Genomic DNA, 10,198 nt, shown 5'->3' with positions numbered 1-10,198 from the left:
ATGAGGACCAAAACAGGGACAAAAAGGGATGATGAACAATGTGGGAGAGCAAGAGAGTGAGTGTAAGAGAGAGAAAGGAAAGAGAAAAGAAAGAAAAAAGAAAAGAGAAAAAAAGAAGAGAAAAACAAATATTTGCAAAGAGTAGGAAAAAAAATTAAAGATAAGAGGAGCAAAAGAAAAGAAAAGGGAAAAAACAAACTAATAATACTAATTTTGGGAATAAAAAATAATAATGAAGATGAAGGGCCTCCTTCAGGGTGTGTCTCTGCTGTCACAATAGACAACATGGGTAGCAGTGTGCAGATATAAGTCAATGAGTTTCAGAAAACTAGTCGCAGACCCGTGAGATTCAGGGAGATTTCTGGCTGCAAGTCCCAAGTTGAGCTCCCTGTCCTCCTGTAGGGTTGAACTGTGCAGAGTTGTATTGCAGGTTCCAGCTGCCCTTCCCCTGAAGATAGTCCCAGTCCTGATGAGAGGTGAAGATGACTCCAACTTATCCAGTACAGTGGTCTGGTGGTCCGGTGTCCTCTGCGTCTTTGTAGTGTGGAACCAGGTGGCTGTACAGAGGAGCGGGGTGGGGGCGGGGGGGGTCCAGTGGATTGCTGCCGGAGCGCGGGGTGATTCAGCGTGTTCCGCGGGATGATTCAGCGTGTTCCGCGGGACTCGCGGCCTTGCTATGGCATCCGCAGACCTGCCTGCCTGAACGAGGCTGATTCAGTGTGTGAAATTGGTACTTTTTAAAACTTCAAATTCCAGCTGTTCATGCTGGAAAATAGAAAATTCAGACTTTTGTGTATTAACCTTGTGTGCTATAGCCTTGCTAGTTCCAGGAGGTGTGTGTGTGTGTGTGTGTATTCTTTTGTATTTTTGACACAGAAAATCATGCCATCTCTGAATAAAGGCAGTTTTATTCCTTTCCTTGGGGTCCATATATGTTTTCCTGTTTTAGTGCATTGGCTAGGATCTCCAGGAAAATGTTAGTTGATACAGATGAATTAGCTGACAGAATTCTGTAAGTTAGCAGTCTCATAACCATTTTACAGATAAATGACTTGAGATTTGGAACATTTAATTAAGTCAAAGGGGATCTTACCTTAGGTATTTCTTCTGTAGCTAGGAAAGCATATGACATTGTGATTACTAGTACTCCTCTATCACTTCCCATCTGTGAGATCATGAGCAAATTCATAAGCTATTTCAAGTGACAAGTTCCTCCGCTGTTAAGGAAGACCATGATAACGGGCCTATCTTAAAATAAATTTAATGTGTAAAAATGGTGGAGCACCTAGAATAGCATGTTGCCGAGAGAGAGAGAGAGAGAGAGAAAGAGAGAGAAAATAAAGTCCTAAACTTTTCCTATTTCATCTTCTACTTTTGAATACATCTTCATCTGAGACCAAGAAATATTAATAGAATCAATTTCCTAAATTTATTGAATGGTTAATGAAATACTGCCTGTGAAATTCAGACTGAAAAGACATGCAACAGGTAAGTATTCAACAAATATTGTCTACAGTTATTAAAACACTAAGTTGGGTGTTCTCTTAGATTTCACTATTGCAAATATTCCTGAAATGATGCTCCTTACACTCATGTATTTGTATGGCGGTCAGTAATCAATGTCTTCTGTATAACTCTATTCATACAGGGTATTATCAACTCTTTTGCACTTTTACTAGTGTAAAAGTTGTATTTTATTTATTTTATTGTATTGTATCTTTATTAATTTGCTAGTGACATTTGGCATATTTATATATATTTGGCTTAATCAAGTTACTTACTTTACTCTAGTTTTTTTTTAATTGAGCACAAGACAGACAAGATTTCTGCCCTTATTGAATTGAGTTTGGTGATTGATTTCTTTTCTTATTGATTGGGAAGGGCTCAACTGTATATTTAGGAAATTTGTCTTTTATTTACCGCATGATGTAAAATTTGAGAAAATGACACTTTTAAGAGCCAAAGATTGATATAGGACGTCTTATAAGAATGTGATAATGTTAATTCTCAGTGATCAGGGGTGATTTCTCCAGACTAGAAGCAGCAATCCCAATTGAGTGTTAATGATTTCCTGCAAAAATCAGATATTAAGTCCCATTAAAAATGCTTGACAAGAGCGAAGCCATTACAGAGACAAAATAATTCAGGTAATTGTAGAATCCTGAATGCCTGGCTTACAGCAATTCCTTCTTTTTATTTTTTTAAACTACTTAGACAACATTTTACGGTATGGCCAGAGTCTCAGGCCCAAAACCAAAAGTCAAAATTGGTATAAATTACCTAATGGGGCCAAATGATGGTATCATTTGAGTAGTAGATTGGAAGTCAATAGTTTTCATCTGAGGATGGAACTATCTTATTCAGAGGGATAGTCTGTATCTCAGCTGAACCGGTGACTTAGAACTGAACCGACAGGGCGCTGAGACTGGATGCTCTGCGGTGACTGCCATTTCATTACCACTGGACTCAGTGGAGACTGGGCAACCACCAAGCCCGCTGACCAGGACAGGCCCTGCTTGCCCACCTGGGAAGGTAAAATTGAGCTGACATCCCTGGGCATGGCTGGAAACGTTTCTTGGGTCAATGTTTTCTCAAGGGGCAATGGCATACACTGTGTGAAATCAGGTAAGGACCCAAAAAACCTTGTCCTCTGGGAGGACCAGAGTGCAGCCCTTGTGACTGGAAGAGAAAAGATATTAGGGAAACTTCCCCAAACACACAAGCCAACAAGATACCCTGGAACACACATGAATCTCCTATGAAATAGCTCTTTTTAAACTGAAAATACCTTGAGACAGTGATTGCTCAGCTGCTGTTTTTTTATCAGTAACACTTCAAAAGGAAAAGTCTTCATGCTGCCTGTTGTGGCCTCAAATGGGCTGAATTAGGACTTTTTTTTTCAGTACTGGGGATGGAACCCAGGGCCTTCCAGCTGAGCTAAATCCCCAGCTCTTTTGCCTTTCTTTCTTTTCTTTCTTTCTTTCTTTCTTTCTTTCTTTCTTTCTTTCTTTCTTTCTTTCTTTCTTTCTTTCTTTCTTTCTTTCTTTCTTTCTTTCCTTCTTTCCTTCTTTCCTTCCTTCCTTCCTTCTCCCCCCCTTTCTTTCTTTCTCTCTTCCTGAAGCAGGGTCTCACTAAATGGTTAAGTTGGCCAGGCTGGGCCTGAATTATGTGATTTCTAGATTGGACATTTGGGAATATTTAGTACAGTGTTAAGTCAAGCAATGTTTCCATTTCTTACACAGTGTATTAAAGAAGCATTTTTAGCACAGAATTATGGTACTTCATATGTTCATTAGAAGACACTACAGAATACAAATAAGAGACGAGAAAATTAGTGACCTCCCAATTGTTCTTTCTATATAAGCTTCTCAGATTTATGATATGTATTTCTGATTTTAAATTTAGAAGCAAATATTACCTATTTAGCTTATACTATGTACATATATAATTTGTGCATTTCGCTTATACTATGTGTGTACATATTGTATATATACACACTGTATCTGTTATATATGGTCTACACAGGTAATAATCTTTGCAAGTAGCCAGCTATATATTAAATTATATTATATATATATTCTGTTTATATTGAATATACACTATCTTCCTTTAGCTGAAGGGGATATGTTACAAAAACTCTCAATAAACACCTGAAATTGCAGGTGCTGTTAAACCCTATATAGAACCAGTGAAATACTGCAGCAGTCTATCTGATAATTCAGTCTGACAGCCTAACTTGCTGGTAGCACATACAGAAAGGATACGCTAGACAGAGGTATATTTCCTTTCCTAGGCAGATGGAGTAGAACAGTTTAGTATTTCATCACACTAGTCATAAAGATATGCAACGTAAAGCTGCTGAATTGTTTATTTCTGAAACTTTCCCTTTAATATTTTCAGACCACTGTTGACTGCTGATAACTAAAGCCATGGAAAGCAAAATCTTGGAGAAAGGGGTAAGGGTTTGGATAGGTGTAATACATAATCAGGACTCTCCATAAATAGAACAAAATAGGCATTATTGTATTTGTTTTATAAATGGAAAAATTTGAGCTTCAGCAAGGATTGATATGAATGCCACATAGCTAATGTGAAACTCAACTTTGATTGAAACCCAGATTTTTTGTCTTTGGTCACAATATGAGTGCTAGCACCAATGATAACTATTGATAAAATAATGCTGACATTCCCACTATACACTGAGTATGTTATGTATTTTAACTCAGTTAACTTTCATGAAGTAGGCATGATCATCACCTCATTTTAAAAATTAGAATATGGAGACACGGAGAAGTAAAGCAAACGTCCCAAAATCACATAGTTAGTAAGTGTGGAATGGTATTTAAACCCAGGGAGCCTGACTCTAAAGCCCAGTGATCTTAATAAATCTTTAAGATATGTTTATTAAGGTATAATTAAGAATGAAGGAAAAACTGGGTTGGGGATTTAGCTCAGTGGCACCGCACCTGCCTTGTAAACGTAAGGTCCTGAGTTCAATCCCTAGTAGAAAAAAAAAAAAAAAAAGAATGAAGGAAAAACGATGTTTAATACTTTTCAAACATTGCCAAATTGCATTTGTAGCAAACAAAACAAAACAACAACAACAAAACCCTAGCTGCTTTGGAAAGTCCAGGATGTTATATTGTTAACGCTTGTTATATTGTTAACGCTTAGTGAGTTTGCAAGTTTTTCAGAGGTTGAGAAGATATTTATAATCTCTCTAGTGGACAGTTTTTATCTCTTGGGACAATTGTTTTGAATGATTTGATGTCCTGAGCACTGGGGTGGTTGAGAAATACGGCATCTTCCCACCTTGAAGCCCAAGCCTCATTCTAGGTCCACGTGTCCTGGTTCATTCATTACCACTTTCCTAGGTTAGTCTTGTTCCAGTGAATCCACTTGATTTCTGAGGAAGAAAGGGAAAATCTCGGGAGCTCAGTCACAGAATCTGAATGACCATCGTTTCCTTCCATTCCCGCAGGCAATGTTTTTTCTTTTCTCATTGCATACACTAAAAAAAGAACCATTCGTATAGCAATGGAAAAGACAGCCAAATGCAAGGGTCTGCTAGCGTGTCCTCAATGGAGGCTGCAAGGGCCCCCAAGGCATTCTCCAGAGAAGAGGCAATGTGCAGACAGTACAAATGCAGTTTTGAAGTCAGACACATCTGTTTGAGACCTGACTTAACCATTCATGACCAGTTAACTCGTAGAGATCATGGTCAGAAGTATTTAACACAAGGCTGGCACACAATATGTGCTCACTGAATTCGAGCCATTATCATCATTTATAGCAGTGGAGAAGTGAAATGTTGAAAGGAAAAAGTAGTTCCTTAAAAGAATTGATGTCCCAACCTTACAATTTTTCCAGTGAGCAAAATATCATGCCTGCCCTCTTTCCTCTTCTTTCTCCCTCTTCCCTTCCCCTCTCCCTCTCTGTCTGTTCTCTTCTTCTCCCCTCTCCTCCTCTACACTTTCCCTCTGCCTTCTTCTCCTTCTCCTCTTTCTTCTTCTTTTTCTTCTTCTTCTTCACTTAGTCCCTTACCCAGGTTCCCTTTCCGCTGAATTGTAATTTACAACAAAATGACTTGGCTGCCATTTGTCTACAAATAGTGAGATTGAGAGAAACCGCTAATATTTCTTTGACCAATTATGCCAACCACTTAATAGGCTTTGATTATCTGCTTAACCAAAGGGACCAACAGAAGACGTCAGGCCAAAGTCATTTCCATTAGCAGAGATAATACTAAGAGACCAGAACATTGGAAAATTTAACCCGCAGCTTCTGGTAAGATTTCCATGAGCCCTTTATTGTTTTTAACCTGCCTTTTCATCTCCTAGAGGTTTATGTACTTTAGTACTTTGTTGTGACCATAAAATATGCCTGTGGTTCCAGGACTGTCAAAGATATTAACTCAAAATGCAAATTTCAGGCTGTCAATGGAGTGGTCTCCATGGAGTCCAGAAACCTGATTTGTTGATTCTTGACACCCTAATTAAGATGCTCCCTATTACTCTTGCCATCTACAAACAAAATGAACTGAGCCTTCTCTCTCTCTCTCTCTCTCTCTCTCACACACACACACACACACACACACACACACACATTTATTTAGTGACCGTGACGATATTGACTTCCCTAATCAGTGTAGTCATGCAACCAATCAACAGTGATAAAACTTGGTTTTCTTCAAGTCTCGCTGTCTCAAATCCTACCTCTCTGTCCCATCACTGCCATTATAGTTTTCTGTAATCTTGTGTAGATTACCCTGCTAATTTTTCTTATTTCTTCCAATATTACCTTACTACCAAATCTGGTTTTTCTAACATGCAAAGAGTCACATAGCATTTTTCCACTTTTGACATTTTGAAGTTTACCAAACATCTATGGCAGGGCTGTGCAGGAGACAAGATTGGGAATGTGAAGCCACTCAGTACAGCAACCACCAGCTATATGCGGTCACTGAGGACATCACAACTGAACTCACTGGTGAGAATCAGAAACTGAATTAATTTTCAAAAATTTTAATATTTAAATTTAAATAGCCATAGATAGCTAAAATCATGCATGTTAGATGCTGTGGGTCTACAGAATAAAGTATGTACTGCTAAGTGTGACATACTAATACCAGTTTAAATGACAAGTGAAAGAGAGCTTCCATCATTTGGTTTTCACTGTCTCTTTGGGCTGGGCCTTCACTGTTCCCTGTCTTACATGTTCACCAGGAATATGAAGCTTGATATAGTAGCCCAAATATGACTTACCACACAAGCCTACCATGTCTTTGTATAAGCAACTTCCTTGGTCTTGTGTGGCTGTTTCTCCTGACCTTGTAAAACTGCTATATTCTGTAGGATCCTTTAAACCAAACTTGAGATTTGTTCATCAGGCATTCTTCCTTACCTAACCTGGAAATCAATCACTTCCTCCATTAGATTATTTCTACTTCCTGTATGTGGTTTTAATATTGCATGGATAACATTAAATTATAATTACTGAAGAGGCTGGATCCAGGTTCCATGCCCTATAGTAAAATTTTTAATGGAACAATGGTCACAAAAACATTGATATCTTTGTTTAAGGTATTCCTTGGTCATTGTTAAAATTAAAATAGAAAGGCTTTGAGTTTCCTTGAAAAAATGCTCTTAAACTCCACTTGCTGTTCTTGGGTTAATACTTCTGGACCAAAAAAGAGGTTAATATTAAAGATAAAAGGCTTACGTTAAATGCTACCTAATTTTTGCCTACTTCTACAACTTTTTGGAGGCACTATTCACCAATTATAATTATTTACTGAGCTGTCAGGTTCTTGAGGGCAAATTCATGATTGACTTTGTTTATTTGTTTCCCCAGCACCCACTCATTACCAGGTATAAAATAGTCACTTAAATGCTTGTTCAATTAGATGTCATTGAATTATTTAATTTACATGATGTAGACAAAACTAATTATTATTTAGCTATTTTTTGCTGATTCAATGAACCTACTTTGGACTCAGTGTTAAGTAAAACACCAAGAAATCTCATTTCCTTGGCAATGGAAAAAGAATTGGGGCTGGAGTGAGATTACTGAATGAAATATCAGCTGCCAATGTTCAATATCCAGTTGCCCTTATTCATTCATCTCAGACAGTTTGAGAATCAAAAGCCATTAGAAGTACAAAGCTCCCTTTCAAAATAGGCCTTATTTGGTTGTAAGATTGTTTCTCTTACCTGCCAAGTTCTAGCTGCATTTAAAATATATGTACTGCTGTGTTTTCAGAAACTATATATAAATTGTATCTGTCCTTTTCACAGTTTAAAATATTATAGTAATTTCTCAATGTGTAGAGAAACCACTTTTTTTTAAAAAAAAGCAATTTCATTCCTTTAACAGATGTTCATACAATTAATAGACTCCATGTGGGTATCTAGAAATCTGACTTGGAAAACACCATCAATTTCTCTCTCGTTTTTCCCCAGCTGCTCTTAAATCTAACACATAATATTAATGAGTTCGGTTTTGATACACACTTAGGTTTCATTTGCAGGAGCCAAAATGACATTGGACGCTATAATTCAGCAGCCTCTGAAATGTGGCAACTCAAAGGTCAGAAATACAATCGAGGCTTCACATCTTTAACCCAATTATCTCCTTTGATCACTACAAAAATCTTTTGAGTGAACTGAGCAAAAACCATGATCTGCAGCAGAAAGGAATTGATGCTCTGGTTGCTGATCTGCCATGTCCAAGTTCTCATAGCTACTGTGAGAGATGGAACTGTTATTCAGTCTGAACTATTTTCCCTACTCATTCTGCTACTAAGATTATAGGTTTGCCATAGTCTCCTGGGACCAGGATCTTGTAGCCTATAGTAGAGGTTTTCCTAAAATTGCAGTCTCACAGTGAAAGTGTGTTCTCTCCATGCTATCCCCTTATTTTCTTTCTGGAATGTTGCTTCTAGCAAATGAGCAGGAAAATTGCCCATGACAGCTTGGTAACTACCCCCAGCCATGATTGACAGAGGTTACTTTCAGCTGCTAGGTGGGAAGTGGTCTCTATGGAAACCCAGAAGTGGAGCTATTTCTCAAATAGGTCTCAGGAGCAAGAGCTCAATTAGAAACTTTGTCAAGAGTTTGGATGTGCTAAAAGTTGACTGAGACTATAGTCACACTTCTGAATAGAGGGAAAGAGCACCAAATAATAATTTAAAAAAATACATCTTTAGCTCTCTGTTTGGCAGATAGATGCATCTTCTCCTTTAGTGCCAGTGTGTCCTTGATATATGATGATGAAGGTCAGATGAAAAGATTTGGCCATAGTGGGTGCCTGGTCACAAGGGTTGCTTTCAACTTTAGCAATGTAGATATTGTCCTCATCAATGACCTCTTTCTTGACCTCAACCACATGTTCTATATGTTTCAGTATAATTTCACCCATCTCAAATTCAATGGCACAGTCAAGGCTGAAAATAGGAAAACCCATCTCCATTTCAATCCTTCAGGGGCAACATACCACCATAAAGTAGGTGATGCTGTGGCTGAACATGTGGAGTCCACTGATGTCCTTATTCCCATGAAGAAGGCCAAATGGCCTCTTCTTCACTTGAATGGTGAAGCCCAGAGGGTGCTCATCTCTGCCCTATCTGCTGAGGTCCTTGTGTTTGTTGTGGACATGAACCATGAGAAGCACCATGATTCTTCAGGATAATCAGCCATACTTCCTGTACCTCTAGCTACTCAGCCAACCTGGCCAAGGTCACTCATGATAACTTTGGCATCATGGAGGGATTTGAGACCATAGTACATGCCATTATGGTCACACAAAAGAACATGGATGACCTCTCTGGGAAACTACAGCATGATGGCTGTGGGGCTTCTCAGAACATCATGCTCACATGCAGTGGTGCTGCCGAGACCATGGCAAGGTCACCCCTGAGTTGAATGGGACACTGACTGGCATGGCCTTTTGTGTGTCCACTCCTAACGGATCTGATTGCCATCTGCAGAAAGCTGACAAATATGATATCTAGAAGGTGGTCAAGCAGGCATCATAGTGCCTCCTACATGGCCTCCTGGATACATTGAGAACCAGGTTGTATCAGTGAATTATTGCTGGGTAACAAACTACCCCCCAAAATAATGGCTTAAATTTTTCTCACAAGGTTGTGGGTCACTAGAAATTTTGCCGTAGGACCAGGTCACGTGGCTGGGGCTAGGAGATCCGCAATGACTTCATTCACAGGCTGGGGAGCTCATATGCAGAAGTCGGAATAGCTGGTGGTTAGTGGGTTCTCTGTCTCCATCAACGTAGCTGAATTCTTACATAGGGGTTCAAGAGAGTGAATGCTTATGCTACCAAAAGTTTTACAGCTAAGCTCATAATGAGTATTATGTTATCTCCACTGCACTCAGTTGGTCAGAGCAAATGAAAGGCCAGGCAAGTTTCAAAGAGAGGATAGTCCAATTCTTACACAGTAAGAAGAATTGCATATGCTTACAGATAGAGAACATGGGAAGAGTTATTTGTGGCCATCTTTGGAAACCTCTACTAGACTCTGTTCTTCAGCCATAATAATTTATGTGCCTCCCATGTGCAAATTTTACCCATCCCACTTGAAAGATCTTCAGTCTCATCCAAACAGTACAGTGGGCTCAGGTTCCAAATCCAGAATTTGAAACAAGTCTGGATGTAGCTGGCTGTGGAAGAAGTTATCCAG

The 10,198-nt window shown here is 38.9% G+C and overlaps 1 pseudogene; it reads left to right on the top strand.

Annotated features, from left to right (window-relative positions):
• The first annotated feature begins 8,781 nt into the window (after window positions 1-8,781).
• Window positions 8,782-9,535, top strand: LOC110348139 (glyceraldehyde-3-phosphate dehydrogenase pseudogene; annotated as a pseudogene).
• Window positions 9,536-10,198: the final 663 nt, after the last annotated feature.

The sequence above is a fragment of the Heterocephalus glaber genome, unplaced genomic scaffold (genome assembly GCF_053883595.1).
Source record: "Heterocephalus glaber isolate CG9 unplaced genomic scaffold, H.glaber_assembly_v1.0 deba00001610, whole genome shotgun sequence".
NCBI classification, from domain to species: domain Eukaryota; kingdom Metazoa; phylum Chordata; class Mammalia; order Rodentia; family Bathyergidae; genus Heterocephalus; species Heterocephalus glaber.
This window is presented reverse-complemented; position numbering and strand designations above follow the sequence as displayed.